Source organism: Balaenoptera physalus, assembly GCF_965194825.1.
Source record: "Balaenoptera physalus genome assembly, chromosome: 5".
NCBI classification, from domain to species: Eukaryota; Metazoa; Chordata; class Mammalia; order Artiodactyla; family Balaenopteridae; genus Balaenoptera; species Balaenoptera physalus.
Window position 1 is genome coordinate 40614151 of NC_138884.1, and position 15186 is coordinate 40629336.

The 15186-nt window shown below is 36.2% G+C and overlaps 1 long non-coding RNA gene and 1 pseudogene across 2 annotated transcripts in view; one reads left to right on the top strand and one right to left on the bottom strand.

The window, feature by feature from the left end:
* LOC309661677 (hsp90 co-chaperone Cdc37 pseudogene) overlaps positions 1–12922 on the top strand; it is a 217110-nt pseudogene extending 204188 nt beyond the window's left edge. Inside the window, exon 2 of the transcript XR_014268381.1 lies at positions 12749–12922. The product of XR_014268381.1 is annotated as a hsp90 co-chaperone Cdc37 pseudogene (transcript). The remainder of the gene's footprint in view (positions 1–12748) is intronic.
* Positions 1–15186, bottom strand: part of LOC309661688 — a 461825-nt gene that overhangs the window by 265892 nt on the left and 180747 nt on the right. The gene's annotated exons all lie outside the window — the stretch shown is intronic.

The window sequence follows — 15186 nt, forward strand, 5'->3', positions numbered from 1 at the left end:
AAAACTTATGTGGCTTGGGTTTGGTCTTACTCTAATAGCTAGCCAATTTCTCCTTTCCTTTCTATTTGTAGTCTTCTCATAGTTAATAGCAGACTCTTGCAAAAATAGAGACCATAATTTATTATCCTTTGCTAACAGCTTCCTGCACTGACTCTGGGCTTGCCCATGTGACTTATTGACCAATGGGACATTAGCAAATTTGAAGAAAGTGTATGTTGAAAGTGCTGGCACATTGGGGCTTGCCCTCTTCCTGCTCTTGGAACTCTGCTTCTATGTGTGGCAACCATGCCCCAGTTAAGTGCCAGACATGTAAAAGGCCAACCTTAGTAATACACCATGAGGCACTTTGCCAGTTGAATGCAATGTTTGAGAGAACTCAGTAGGGATCAGCTTATTTTCAGTGTTTCATAGATTGTCAGCCCAGACCAAAGAACTGTTGAGTGACCCACAAAATACTGAACTAAAGAAGGTTTTGTTTTAAGTGACTACAATTTGGGGTGATTTCTTTCGTAGCAAAAAAACTGGTAGAGAAAATGATATAGGTATCACTTGGGGTGTTTCCATAACAACAAAACAAAACAAAACATGACAGTAGCTTTGGAACAGTTCAGTGGGCAGAAGCTATAAGACATTTTGTGAAGTCTGGGAAATTGGCAAGCAAACTGTTAGTGGAGGATGGAAGATTGTGACACCAGATATGAAATACTATAAAACAACTTGCAAAACTATTGCCTGCAGTAATTTGGAAGACCTTGGCAAGATAATTTTCAAGAAGACTGTTTAAAATATCATTGGCTTTTTTTTAGTTGCCTATGATAAGTTACAGGAAAAGAGAGAAGATCTAAAGAAAGAACTAATCAGTTTGCAAGCAGAATTTATATAGAATAGAGAGAAACCAGGATGTGCTGGATTACCTGTTTCTCATTTGCAGTTTCTCTAGCGAGTAAAAGTGTCTCAAAGTAAATTAAAACCTGAGGGTGTATTTAAAATTCAGGACCTTTCCAGTAAAGCATGGCCTCTGTATCAAGGTCATATCAAAGGTATGGCTCTAACACCCTTTGTTAGGACTTAAGAAAAATGTAAGGTGATGTCTAGTGGTCTCTCTCAGCTAGGCAAAAGGGCTTCAAAGACTCTAAACAGCATTGGTTCACAGCAGCTTAACAAGCTACCTAAAATAGAGAGGGGTCTGTCTTAAAAAGAATTGTGAGTATAACTTCTGTTCAACAGAGGCATAGAAAGCACACACATTTTTGAAGGAAGTTGTATCAGCAAAAGGGCTGCTAACTTTTACTAAAAGAAGAAGAGGTCTCTGGACTCCAAGTTTCTATTGGAATGCAGACTTAGAAAACTACTCAGCTACCAACTTGGGCCATTTATTTTTTATGGGAAAAGGAGGATAATCAGAGGGAGGAGCTGAAAGCCCAGAGGGTGGGGCTAAGAATCACTGAGAAGAGACTATTTGCAAAATGGCTGCTGAAATTCCTGTTCCACCACCAGAGCCTCTTGGTGGTATCCTCCCACACTGCCTTGGGGCTTGTCATGTGACTTACTTTGGTGACCGAGACCTTAGCAAACTTGACCACAGTAGAGGCTTAAAAGTGCCTGGGCTTTGGGGCTTGTCCTTTTCCTGATCTTGGCTCTCTGCTTCCTCCATGTAAGGGAGTTGGGACAGCCTATTCAATGAGTGAAACTTGGCCCAGTGACCCGTCACCCTGCCTGCCCCAGCCAACCACTAGACATCTGAGTGAGGCTCTCTTAGAACACTGACTTATGGTCAGCGTCCTAACTTCTGAAGAGGTTAGCTAGAATGAACCAAGCAATCCACAGAGTTGTGAGCTAATAAATGGTTATGGTTTGAACCACTAAATTTTGGGGTAGAGTGTTATACAGAATAAGCTAAGTGATGCACACTTTGTCTAAAGAATTTATCATATTTTGTTTCAATTATCTGCTTAGAGGTCTGTATCTATTACTGTACTATCATCACCATGCTGTAATAGATCATATCTTAGTTACTTATTTATCCCTATAACTGATGTAGTGTCTGGGAGATCATAAGGAAGGGAAATATGATTGCCCTTGAAAAACAGAAAACCGATTATGTCATTTCTTTAATTAAAATGCTAAGCTCTTTGAGCATACATAGGAGGTATTCAATAAATATTTTTTAAAACATAAGTTTTTAACATGCTTTTTTGTTGACAAAATTAATAATTCTCCTTCATTTCTATCTTCCTCAACTCTAAAATGGTTATTGAATTCACACATTAATTCATGAAAAATGTATTAACACAATATATTTCTGACATATGGTGTGCTAACATTCTAACAAGGGAGCCAGGATTTAAAACAAATGCAAATACATATGCAGAAGTAAATATTACCAATACAATAAGAAGCATGAATACTCAGAACACCGACCAGCACACAGAGCACATCTAACCCAGGACGGAGCATAGGAGAAGACTTCAGCAGTACTCAGTGTTGCATTACGAGGCTCTAATTGTTGGGAAGCAAAGGCTAGAGGAAAAGTGGTCCCAGCAAAAGAGGCAGCCTGAATAGATTCAGAGTGACAGGAAACTGCAAGGTACATGAGTGTATAAGGTATTTTGTGTGGTTGGACTGTGGAGGGTGAGGGGTCAAGTGCAACACTTGCCTAGAGAGATGAGGCAAAGACAGGTTATGTCAAACTCTGCTCCTGTCACCAAGGATCTTGGGAATGTTCCAGCAGGGGCTTACTTGGAAGGTAACAAGCAGGGGTGAGCCATGATAAAATGTTTATGTTCAACCAAACCGTCCCAAAGTAGTAAAATATGGCTGTGGTCATATTTTTTTCCATCTATCCAGATGTAAATGCTAGAATATATGAGGAGAGTATTATAGGTTTTGTTGCTTTTCTGAATGTGAAACAAAGACTAAAACTTTATATGCATGCACATCAATTGTTCATCATCCAAGTATTGTTCATCATGGAATCTAAGTTCCTTGGGAGAAAGAAAGGTAGTTATGTTGATGAATTACCCTTGTTGAATGTTTAATGCTCTGGTATGCACCCAGCCACTTCTCAATTCAAATTAACTGATGCTTATGAAGTAAATGTTCAGTAAATTTATATTTTAAAACCTAGATGTTTTTCTGCTGACTCTCCAGGCATGGAGGGTGTTTAGACAGCATAAATTTTTAGAAGTTCAGTTTTGATAGAAAATTCTTCTTCAATTTTAAACTTCATTTAAAGGGAACATAATCTATCACTCTCTTAAAGGTTATTTCCAGAACTCACACTGGAGGGAATCTTTTGTGCTTTGGCTTTCCAGTGTGATTATCTTGTTTAAACACAGTCTTCACTCTCTTCCACTTTGTATTTCTTTTTCTCCTTAAAAATTCAATCTTAAATGTGCTGAGTGAAATCAATAGTTTAATAAAACTTAGAAGTTAGATGGGATGGTGGAAGGTCCCTATTGCTGTAGTTAGATAAAGAGAGCACTCGCCTCTCATGCATGACTAAGAACCACACTCCACACAGAGAGAACTGATTTCAAAGGGGGCTGCAAACTTTATCTCTATGAATGGGAATCCCTAAGCCATTGATAATGTTTGGAATAGATACCCCTGATAAACAGACCCTCAGATGTCACTTCTTCTTTACAAAGAATGCTTTTTTCCCCCTCTCCTTCAATTTAATAAAGGTAAGTTTACATGTGCCAAATCACATTGTCTGAAGTATTGCTATACATTGCCAGATAACAGAGTATAAAACTGACATTTCTCAGGTAAATGTCACCATCTTGGATTCAGCCTTATACTTACCAACTGCCCATGCATCTACCTCCAATATTCAGGAACCTACGGAAGGAAAAGGTAAAGAAATTTTCAGGTAACCAGGAAGAAAGTATTTGTATTACCAGAGATGGTACCTGTTAGTCAAAGGGTAGAGCCCCGGTGAGATAAAAACAATAGAAACCACAGACCAACGGTCAGAAGTCCTGGGTCTGACTCTTAGAGTGAGGCTGAAGGAAATTTAATTTTCCTTGATTTAGTGTATTGGGGTAAAATAAGCAGGAAATGTTTTTACATCTTGCAACCGCTATTATACCTACTATACTCAGAATAGTGCCAGAATACATAGGTGAAGAAACACATTAGGTCAGTGTTGTTGACAGAGTTCAGATCTATATGTTTACTAATTTTTTTGCACAGTTCTACCAATTTTTGATAAGGCTATGAAGATCTACAATCATTAATATAAATTTACCTATTTTTCTCTTTAATTTCTGTCCATTTTTGCTTTGTGAACTTTGAATTTCTATTAACCACATACCCCTTTATAACTATATTTTTCTTATAAATTAACTCATTATTATTATGAATTATTTATTTTTTCTCTGATAATAATCTGTCTTGATATTTTTCACTTTATCTGATTTTAATACACACACTCTAACCTCCTTCAATTTACTTCATTTATTTCCAGTATATCTGTGTATTTACCTAGAGCAGCCACGTGCTGGAGATTAAAAAATATGTTGCTTTTATTGGAAAATATCTTTCTTCCATCTTTAGTTTTGAAGGCTATTTTCACAAGGGTGTAAAATTGTGGGTTGATAGCTTTTCTTTCAGCACTTTAAAGATATTGATGCACTCTCTTTTGGTCTCTACTGTTTTTCATAAGAATTCTACAATCATTTGAATAATTGTCCCTCTATATTTAATATATGATTTTTCTCTGATGGCTTTCATGGTTTTCTCTTTATCATTGTTTTTCAAAAGTTTATCATATAACTAGCATGGTATTCTTTGTATTTATTCTCTCTGACATTTACTGAATTTTTTGAGTATGTAAATTCATATCATTTACCAAATTTGAAAAAAATTTGACTATTATTTCTTCAAAATATTTTCTGCCTTGCTCTTTCTCCTCTCTCCTTGGGAAACTCCAATTGCACCTATGTTAGACATTCTGATATTGTCCCACCAGTTACTGAGGATTTGTTTATTTGTAAAATATTTTTCTTTAACTTTCTCAGATTTCTATTGATAGATCTTCAGGTTTTTCCTCTGTCATCTCCATTCTGCCATTAAATTCATTCTTTGAATATTTTATTTTTGATATTGTATTTGTCAGTTCTAGAAATTTGATTTCTTCTTTTTGTTTTCTATTTTTCTGTTTAGATTTCCAACTTTTAGTTCTTTGCAAATGTAATTTATGTCTTTGAGCTTGGTTATAATAACTGTCTTTAACTCCCAGTCTCCTCAATCTAACATCTGCATCATCTCCAATCATTGTCAGTTGATTGTTTTTTCCTTGAGAATGAGTCATGTTTTCCTACTTCTTTATACATGGATGAACTTGAACTTGCGTATTATGAAGACTTAGGATTCTGTCATATCCCTCCAAAAGAGTGTAGTTTGTTTGTTTGTTTGTACAAACAATTAACTTGGTTTGTTTCAAATGGCAAACTCTCTGTTGAGCAGCAGCATACGTTTCAGTTCAGTTCTTTTAGCCTTAGCTGTAATGATTGGAGACTGACACACACAATCATGGTTGAAATGTCAGCCAGGGATTTAGGCATAGTTTATATACAGAATTTGGGACTCCTTCACTCTGCCTCTCTTCTATTTGGGATTTGTCTCTTATTTTCCAGTGGTTGTAGTCACCCCAGACCTTGTCTTCTGGTTCTTCAACTCAGAGATATAATGGGTTTTCTATTACATTTTTAACCATCCTTCCTGGCATAGATATTGAAGGTACTGTAGAGTAGAAGCCCTAAAAAAAAAGGAAAAACAAAGAAAATCTACCCAGTTCTGCTCTCTCTGTCCAAATGGTAATTCCCCTCCAAAATTTGCTGCCACCTTCTTCTTCTTCCTTCCTCTTCTCCTTGTTTTCCTCCTTCTTCTTCTTTGCTCTCCAAAAAAATTTCTTTAATTGTTGTTATAATCATTCCAGCATGTATAGTTGTTGTCTTAGGAGGGTGAGTCTACTTGGCTGGAAGTGGAATTAATTTGATTGATATTTGGGTATAAATTACATTTTCCTTAGAGAGAAAAGGGAAGTCTGTCCCTAGAACAAATGTTTTGGGAAAAATTTCACCATTACCTGAACTTCTTGGCAGATATTTTTGGCCAGATACTATAGTAAACATATTATTTCCATGTTCCTATACTCACCATTATGGATACTATTGAAAAATTATGGTACTTTGGCTGAGCTGTCACTTCAGACGAAGAGAACAATAAGTGCTATGCTATATTGTGTGAAGTGCTTTCGTAGGAGGAATGAAGTTTAAAAAAAAATCCAGACAGAAATCTGAAGATACCTGGATACACCTGGAAGAATTACCATGTCAAAGATCACTTAACTAGTACTCATCAAATATTTTTGAATTCCCTACACTTCTCAGCCCCCCTTGCAGTTATGTTGAGTTCATATAACCAGTTCTGGATAATAAAATGGAAGTGCAATGACACAAATCTCTTCTGGCCAAGGCATTTCAGAGTTAGTGAGCTGCATCTACCTCTCTCTCTCACTGCTGTGGAGACCTCAGAGACCCCATATTCTACCTGGCATAGGGTAGAAAGGCTGTCTAGCCTGTGATGGACTTCGCAAGAGCAAGAATTAAGCCTTTACTTTAATAAACAACTGAGATTTTAGTGTTTTTGTTGTGCCAGCTATTTTTAATTTCTGAACATACTATTCTACAGTTTAAATTTCTATTTCAATTATAATTAGCAACTTTGCATTAAAATTGTCCTTGGAAAATTTACTGAAAGTTTCATTTTTATTTAATTTATAAATATTTATTTATTTATTTATTTATTTATTTATTTATGGCTGCATTTGGGTCTTTGTTGCTGCACGCCGAATTTCTATAGTTGCGACGAGTGGTGGCTTCTCTTGCTGCAGAGCATGAGCTTTAGGTGCCTGGTCTTCAGTAGTTGTGGCACAGGGGCTCAATAGTTGTGGCACACAGGCTTAGTTGCTCTGCGGCACGTGGGATCTTCCCAGACCAGGGATCAAACCTGTGTCCCCTGCATTGGCAGGTGAACTCTTAACCCCTGTGCCACCAGGGAAGTCCTAATTTTTCTTTTAATTGCATGATTTTTAATTTATATGCAGTAATTTTATTTTTTCTTAAGAACAGTCCATTTTTGTACTGCAAAATGTGGACAAGAGAAAATATTCTTACATTTTGGACTCAAAATTAAATACATTTTCATTGGAATAAAATTGCATTCTGCTATTATATCACTGATTTATTTAACTTGGTCATAGCAGGGAATTTTTTAAAGTCCTTATGCATTAATTGAAGATATTAGATTATTAAGGGTTTGTAACTTCTGAAGCTATGTTGTAAAAGTGTATGTATATTCTACATTGATACCTTCAGTCACCAAGTCATTCATGGTCATGGGATAACTGGAAGAGAGCCTTACTTTCAAATTGTTGCTGCAACAATGTAAAATTTGTGGTACTACAAGCACAACTTTTGGAAAGTTTGAGTCAAAACATAAATTTGACCAAAATGTTACATTGTGACCTAAGCTTATATAATTTAGGCAAAATCATTCACTTGTCTCACTCCTTGTTTGGTTTCATTTGTCGCTTATCTCCAAAATGCTGGGGTTTTATCAGTGGAGGAGTCCTACCGCTGCTGCTGTTGCCATTGGTTTGTAGATATTTATCCTCAGAAATCACACTTTTCATGGGCTTTTGACATCCTATGGCATATGATCCTGCTAAAGAGCACTGAAAAATTACTGGACGGGTCCAGGACTTATTGACATCTTAAACTCAAAGGAATTTCTATATTCTCTCTTAAATGAAGATCAAAATTAAATACATATATACAATAAGAAAAATATCTACAGAACATTTCAAATGTGACAAGGCCAATATCAAAATTTTCAACCTTCTCTTTGCCCATATTTTCTAAGAAGTACCATCCATCCAGTTTCAAATCCAGTCAGCCTTAATGTTTTCCCTTACTCCAAATACCCAATCACTTTCCTATCAATTTCACCTCAAAGGATCTCTCAGGTATGTAGCATTCTCTCATCTCCACTTGGAATCTTCCATTTCAAACTACCAGTATTACTTTCCAGAGCTATTGTCACAACCTCCTGGCCCTGACAGCCTCCCTTGCCTCACTCAAATTCTTACATAAGAATTCTATTGCCAGAATGATGGCTTTAAAGTGCAATCCCAATCATGTCATCTCTTTGCGTAAAACCCTATTTTAATGTTTCTTTGCTTTTATGAAGAACAAGCTTCATAATACAGCACACAGACTATTAATAATCTGGCCCTCCACAAGGACTCTGGTGTTATTCACCCCACTCTCCCCTCTCTGTGCTCAGCCATGATCTCCTTCCAGGCCTGCTGATGCCATTCCTTTGGACCTGGCCATTCTTCTTCAAGAAAATACCCATTCTTCCTTCATGTCTTGCTCAAACGAAACTTCCTAACATGTCAAAATATTACATCTCCTCTTACCCTTCCACACATTTTTCTTCATAGCACTAAATAAAGATTGCATTTACATATTTATTTCTGTGATTTTTAAAACTTATCTCTCTTTTAGTAGATGGTAAAACCCACAGAGAAAGGGCTACACCTATTTAAGCTTCTTATTTCATCCTGCAACTTAGCACCCTCCTAGTACTTAAGTGGAGCCCAAGCATCATATAACTCATGAATATATAAATAAATAAGTAAATGAACAAATAGGACAGTTAGACCTACTAAATAGAAAATGAAATGCAGGAATAATAGAGTGATGTAGTGTTGCTTAAACCTAGAGATCAAAGGTAAGAAATACTAATTAGAGCAACTTCAATTACAGATCTGCCAGTATAAGTAGGAATTCCACAATGAACATTTTCTTATTAAATTTCCATTTAAGCATTCATATGGGTTTTTTTCATATTATGACTTCCTCTGCTTTCAAAATATTCTGTTTATTTTTATTATATTTCTAGTTCACTTGTACATGGAGGTAGCAGTATTTCTAGTATAAAAGAAGAGTTAGAATGATTGACTATGATTTTTGGTAATTCATATTTTGAGAAGTGGCCTAAGATTAGACAGGTATGACCTTTACAATGCATACCATTTATACAAAATAATGAACCATATTTTACATATTCACTCTATTCCCAAAAACTACCTTTCCTGCTTTCTTTATGAGAACAATTTATGAGAACTTTCTTTATGAGAACCATTATTTTCAAAGTCAAGTCTAGCATGCATCACATGTTTGACAAATTCACACCTGGAACAGTAGCCAACATATCTCTTTTAAAATTTTTTTAAAAGTTAAAAAGATGTGTCTAATTTTGAAAAGAAACCCAAATCCAGGAAACTTTCACAAAAAACAGAATTTCTATGATTGTTGCTGCTGTGTTTTTACTTGCTATTCTCAGAGCCTCCATTCTCCTTTTGGTTATGTTTGCCAGATTTGGAATCCCACTGTTTGGTTCTATAAATAAAATGCTGCGTTTATGCAAAAGATTTTCAGATGCTGGGTAAACAAGTCATCTAAATGTCGACAGGCCTGAGAACTTATGTCTTAGAAGCCTTATGATGTCCCTCAGGCCACTGACTTGGAAGTGCCCAGGACTACTGCCACTTTCTTGTTCTGAGAGCTTGATTCCATTAGGAGTATGAAGCACTGAATCGATAGTAGAGATGCATGGTTTCCAATGCTGCCTGTGACCTGGAAGACATTAACACCACATTTTGGTGACTTAATGGAGATGAAATAAGTGCCTTTTTGTACATTATGTTTTAATACTTTTGCTTACACTGAGCAATTTGGTAATACTTATCAGAATTGAACAACCAAATACTCTTTATTTCCATATCTAAGAATACAGCCTATAGATATATTTTCATATACACATAAGAACCTATGGTTAAGGGTTTCTGTTATAGCATTATTAATAAAAGAAAAAAATACTCACCTAAACAAGAAAAAGAAACTGGTTTAAAAATTATGGTATAGTCATTTAACTGAGTACTAAGTAACAGTTTAAAAGGAACATGCCATCTTTAGGGAGTGCCATTTCTCCACTTCTCTTAGAATTTTCTGTAAATATGGACTTTTCCCTGTGAGCAGCTGTGGGCTGAGACACAGTGTCAGAGACCAGCATTGATTTGTGATTCTCAGTTGGATGACACTGGTCTACCAATGAGGTGTGTTTTAGTGGTTCAGTTTCCACTCAGACAAAATAGACTTTAAAATAAAGACTGTAACAAGAGACAAAGAAGAACATTACACAATGATAAAGGGATAAATCCAACAAGAAGTTATAACAATTGTGCTACATATGTACCCAATATAGGCACACCTAAATACATAAAAGGAATATTAACAGACAAAAAAGAGAAATTGACAGTAACATAATAATAGTAGGGGACTTTAATAACACACTTACATCAATGAACAGATCATCTGGAAACAAAATCAATAAGGAAACCGTGGCCTCATAGGATGCTTTAGAGCAGATGAAATTGTATATATAATGTTTTATATATATATAACATTTCATCCAAAAGCAGCAGAATTCATATTATTTTCAAGTGCACATGGAACATTCTTCAGGATAGATCACATACTAGGCCACAAAACAAGCCTAAATAAAATAAGAAGATTGAAAACATATCAAGCATTTTTTCCAACCATGATGTCGTGAGACTGAAATTCAACTACAAGAAAAAAATTGCAAAAACACAAATTTGTGGAGTCTAAATAACATGCTACCAAAGAACAAATGAGCCACTAAAGAAATCAAAGAGGAAATTTAAAAATACATTGAGATGAATGAAAATGGAAACACAATGATCCAAAATCTATGGGATGCAGCAAAAGCAGTTCTAAGTGGAAAGTTTATAGCTATACAAGCCTACCTCAGGAAACAAGAAAAATCTCAAATAAACAACCTAGCCTTACATCTAAAAGAACTAGAAAAAGAAGAACAAACAAAACACAAAGTTAGTGGAAGGAAAGAAATAATAAAGATTATAGCAGAAATAAATGAAATAGAGACAAAAACAATAGGAAAGATGAATAAAACAAAGAGTTTGTTCTTTGAAAAGATGAACAAAATGGTTAAAACTTTAACCAGACTTATCAAGAAAAGAAAAAAGATAAGGGCCCAAATAAATAAAATCAGATATGAAAGAGGAGAAGTTACAATCAACACTCAGAAATACAAAAGATCATAAGAGATTGCTATGAACAATTAACTGCCAATAAAATGGACAAACTAGAAGAAATGGATAAGTTCCAAGTAATATAGTCTCTGAAGATTGAATCAGGAAGAAATAGAAAATATGAACAGACTGATTACAAGTAATGAAATTGAATCAGTAATTTAAAAAATGCCCAACTAACAAAAGTCCAGGACCAGATGACAACACAGGTGAATTCTACAAAAAAATTAAACAATAATTAACACCTATCTGTCTCAAACTATTCCAAAATAATTGGAGAGGAAGGAACACTTTTGAACTCATTCTACAGGTTGGCATCACCCTGATTGCAAAACCAAAGACCCCACCCCCAAATAAAAGAATATTATAGGCCAATATCACTAATGAACATAGATGCAAAAATCCTTAACAAAATATTAGCAAACTGAATTCAACAATATATTAGGCTGCATTGTTGCCAGTCCGGTGCTGTGTCTGCATATGGACCTGCTGAAGCTGCCCACGCAAATCACTCCAGTGTAAGCTGTGTGGATGAAAGGCTGTAGGTGCTCCAGCCAGGCATCAGGGCTGTGCCTCTGAGTGTGGGAGAGCCAACTTCAGGACACTGGTCCACAAGAGACCTCCCAGCTCCACGTAATACCAAATAGCGAAAATCTCTCAGAGATCTCCATCTCAACACCAAGACCCAGCTTCACTCAATGACCAGCAAGCTACAGTACTGGACACCCTATGCGAAACAACTAGCAAGACAGGAACACAGCCACATCCATTAGCAGAGAGGCTGCCTAAAATCATAATAAGGCCACAGACACCCCAAAACACACCACCAGACGTGGACGTGCCCACCAGAAAGACAAGATCCAGCCTCATCCACCAGAACACAAGCACTAGTCCCCTCCACCAGGAAGCCTACACAACCCGCAGAACCAACCTTAGCCACTGGGGACAGATACCAAAAACAACAGGAACTACGAACTTGCAGCCTGTGAAAAGGAGACCACAATCACAGTAAGATAAGCAAAATGAGACGACAGAAAAACACACAGCAGATGAAGGAGCAGGGTCAAAACACACCAGATTTAAAAAATGAAGAGGAAATAGGTAGCCTACCTGAAAAAGAATTCAGAATAATGATACTAAAGATGATCCAAAATCTTGGAAATAGAATAGACAAAATGCAAGAAACATTTAACAAGGACCTAGAAGAACTAAAGAGGAACCAAGCAATGATGAAAAACACAATAAATGAAATTAAAAATACTCTAGAAGGGATCAATAGCAGAATAACTGAGGCAGAAGAACTGGTAAGTGACCTGGAAGATAAAATAGTGGAAATAACTGCTGCAGAGCACAATAAAGAAAAAAGAATGAAAAGAACTGAGGACAGTCTCAGAGACCTCTGGGACATTAAATGCACCAACATTCGAATTATAGGGGTCCCAGAAGAAGAAGAGAAAAAGAAAGGGACTGAGAAAATATTTGAAGAGATTATAGTTGAAAACTTCCCTAATATAGGAAAGGAAATAGTTAACCAAGTCCGGGAAGCACAGAGAGTCCCATACAGGATAAATCCAAGGAGAAACACGCCAAGACACATATTAATCAAACTATCAAAAATTAAATATAAAGAAAACATATTACAAGCAGCAAGGGAAAAACAACAAATAACACACAAGGGAATCCCCATAAGGTTAAGAGCTGATCTTTCAGCAGAAACTCTGCAAGCCAGAAGGGAGTGGCAGGATATACTTAAAGTGATGAAGGAGAAAAACCTACAACCAAGATTACTCTACCCAGCAAAGACCTCATTCAGATGTGATGGAGAAATTAAAACCTTTACAGACAAGCAAAAGCAGAGAGAGTTCAGCACCACCAAACCAGCTTTACAACAAATGCTAACGGAACTTCTCTAGGCAAGAAGCACAAGAGAAGGAAAACACCTACAATAACAAACCCAAAACATTTAAGAAAATGGGAATAAGAACACACATATCGATAATTACCTTAAATGTAAATGGATTAAATGCTCCCACCAAAAGACACAGACGGCTGAATGGATACAAAAAAAAGACCCATATATAGGCTGTCTACAAGAGACCCACTTCAGACCTAGGGACACCCACAGACTGAAAGTGAGGGGATGGAAAAAGGTATTCCAGGCAAATGGAAATCAAAAGAAAGCTGGAGTAGCAATTCTCATATCAGACAAAATAGACTTTAAAATAAAGACTATTACAAGAGACAAAGAAGGACACTATATAATGATCAAGCGATCGATCCAAGACGAAGATATAACAATTGTAAATATTTATGCACCCAACATAGGAGCACCCGAGTACATAAGGCAAATACTAACAGCCATAAAAGGGGAAATGAACAGTAACACAATCATAGTAGTGGACTTTAACACCCCACTTTCACCAATGGACAGATCACCCAAAATGAAAATAAATAAGGACACACAAGCTTTAAATGATACATTAAACAAGATGGACTTAATTGATATTTATATGACATTCTACCCAAAAACAACAGAATATACATTTTTCTCAAGTGCTCATGGAACATTCTCCAGGATAGATCATATCTTGGGTCACAAATCAAGCCTTGGTAAATTTAAGAAAACTAAAATCGTATCAAGTATCTTTTCCGACCACAATGCTATGAGACTAGATGTCAATTACAGGAAAAGACCTGTAAAAAATACAAAAACATGGAGGCTACACAATACACTACTTAATAACGAAGTGATCACTAAAGAAATCAAAGGGGAAATCAAAAAATACCTAGACACAAATGACAATGGAGACACAATGACCCAAAACCTATGGGATGCAGCAAAAGCGGTTGTAAGAGGGAAGTTTATAGCAATACAAGCCAACCTCAAGAAACAGGAAACATCTCGAACAAGCAACCTAACCTTGCACCTAAAGCAATTAGAGAAAGAAGAAGAAAAAAACCCCAAAGCTAGCAGAAGGAAAGAAATCATAAAGATCAGATCAGAAATAAATGAAAAAGAAATGAAGGAGCCAATAGCAAAGATCAATAAAAGTAAAAGCTGGTTCTTTGAGAAGATAAACAAAATTGATAAACCATTAGCCAGACTCATCAAGAGAAAAAGGGAGAAAACTCAAATCAATAGAATCAGAAATGAAAAAGGAGAAGTAGCCACTGACACTGCAGAAATACAAACAATCATGAGAGACTACTACAAGCAACTCTATGCCAATAAAATAGAAAACCTGGAAGAAATGGACAAATTCTTAGAAACGCACAACCTGCCAAGACTGAACCAGGAAGAAATAGAAAATATGAACAGACCAATCACAAGCACTGAAATTGAAACTGTGATTAAAAATCTTCCAACAAACAAAAGCCCAGGACCAGATGGCTTCACAGGAGAATTCTATCAAACACTTAGAGAAGAGCTAACACCTATCCTTCTCAAACTCCTCCAAAATATAGCAGAGGGAAGAACATTTTCAAACTCATTCTACGAGGCCACCATCACCCTGATACCAAAACCAGACAAAGATGTCATAAAGAAAGAAAACTACAGGCCAATATCACCGATGAACATAGATGCAAAAATCCTCAACAAAATACTAGCAAACAGAATCCAACAGCACATTAAAAGGATCATACACCATGATCAAGTGGGGTTTATTCCAGGAATGCAAGGATTCTTCAATATATGCAAATCAATCAACGTGATACATCATATTAACAAATTGAAGGAGAAAAACCATATGATCATTTCAATAGATACAGAGAAAGCTTTCAACAAAATTCAACACCCATTTATGATAAAAGCCCTGCAGAAAGTAGACATAGAGGGAACTTTTTTCAACATAATAAAGGCCATATATGACAAACGCACAGCCAACCTTGTCCTCAATGGTGAAAAACTGAAACCATTTCCACTAAGATCAGGAACAAGACAAGGTTAACCACACTCACTAATATTATTCAAC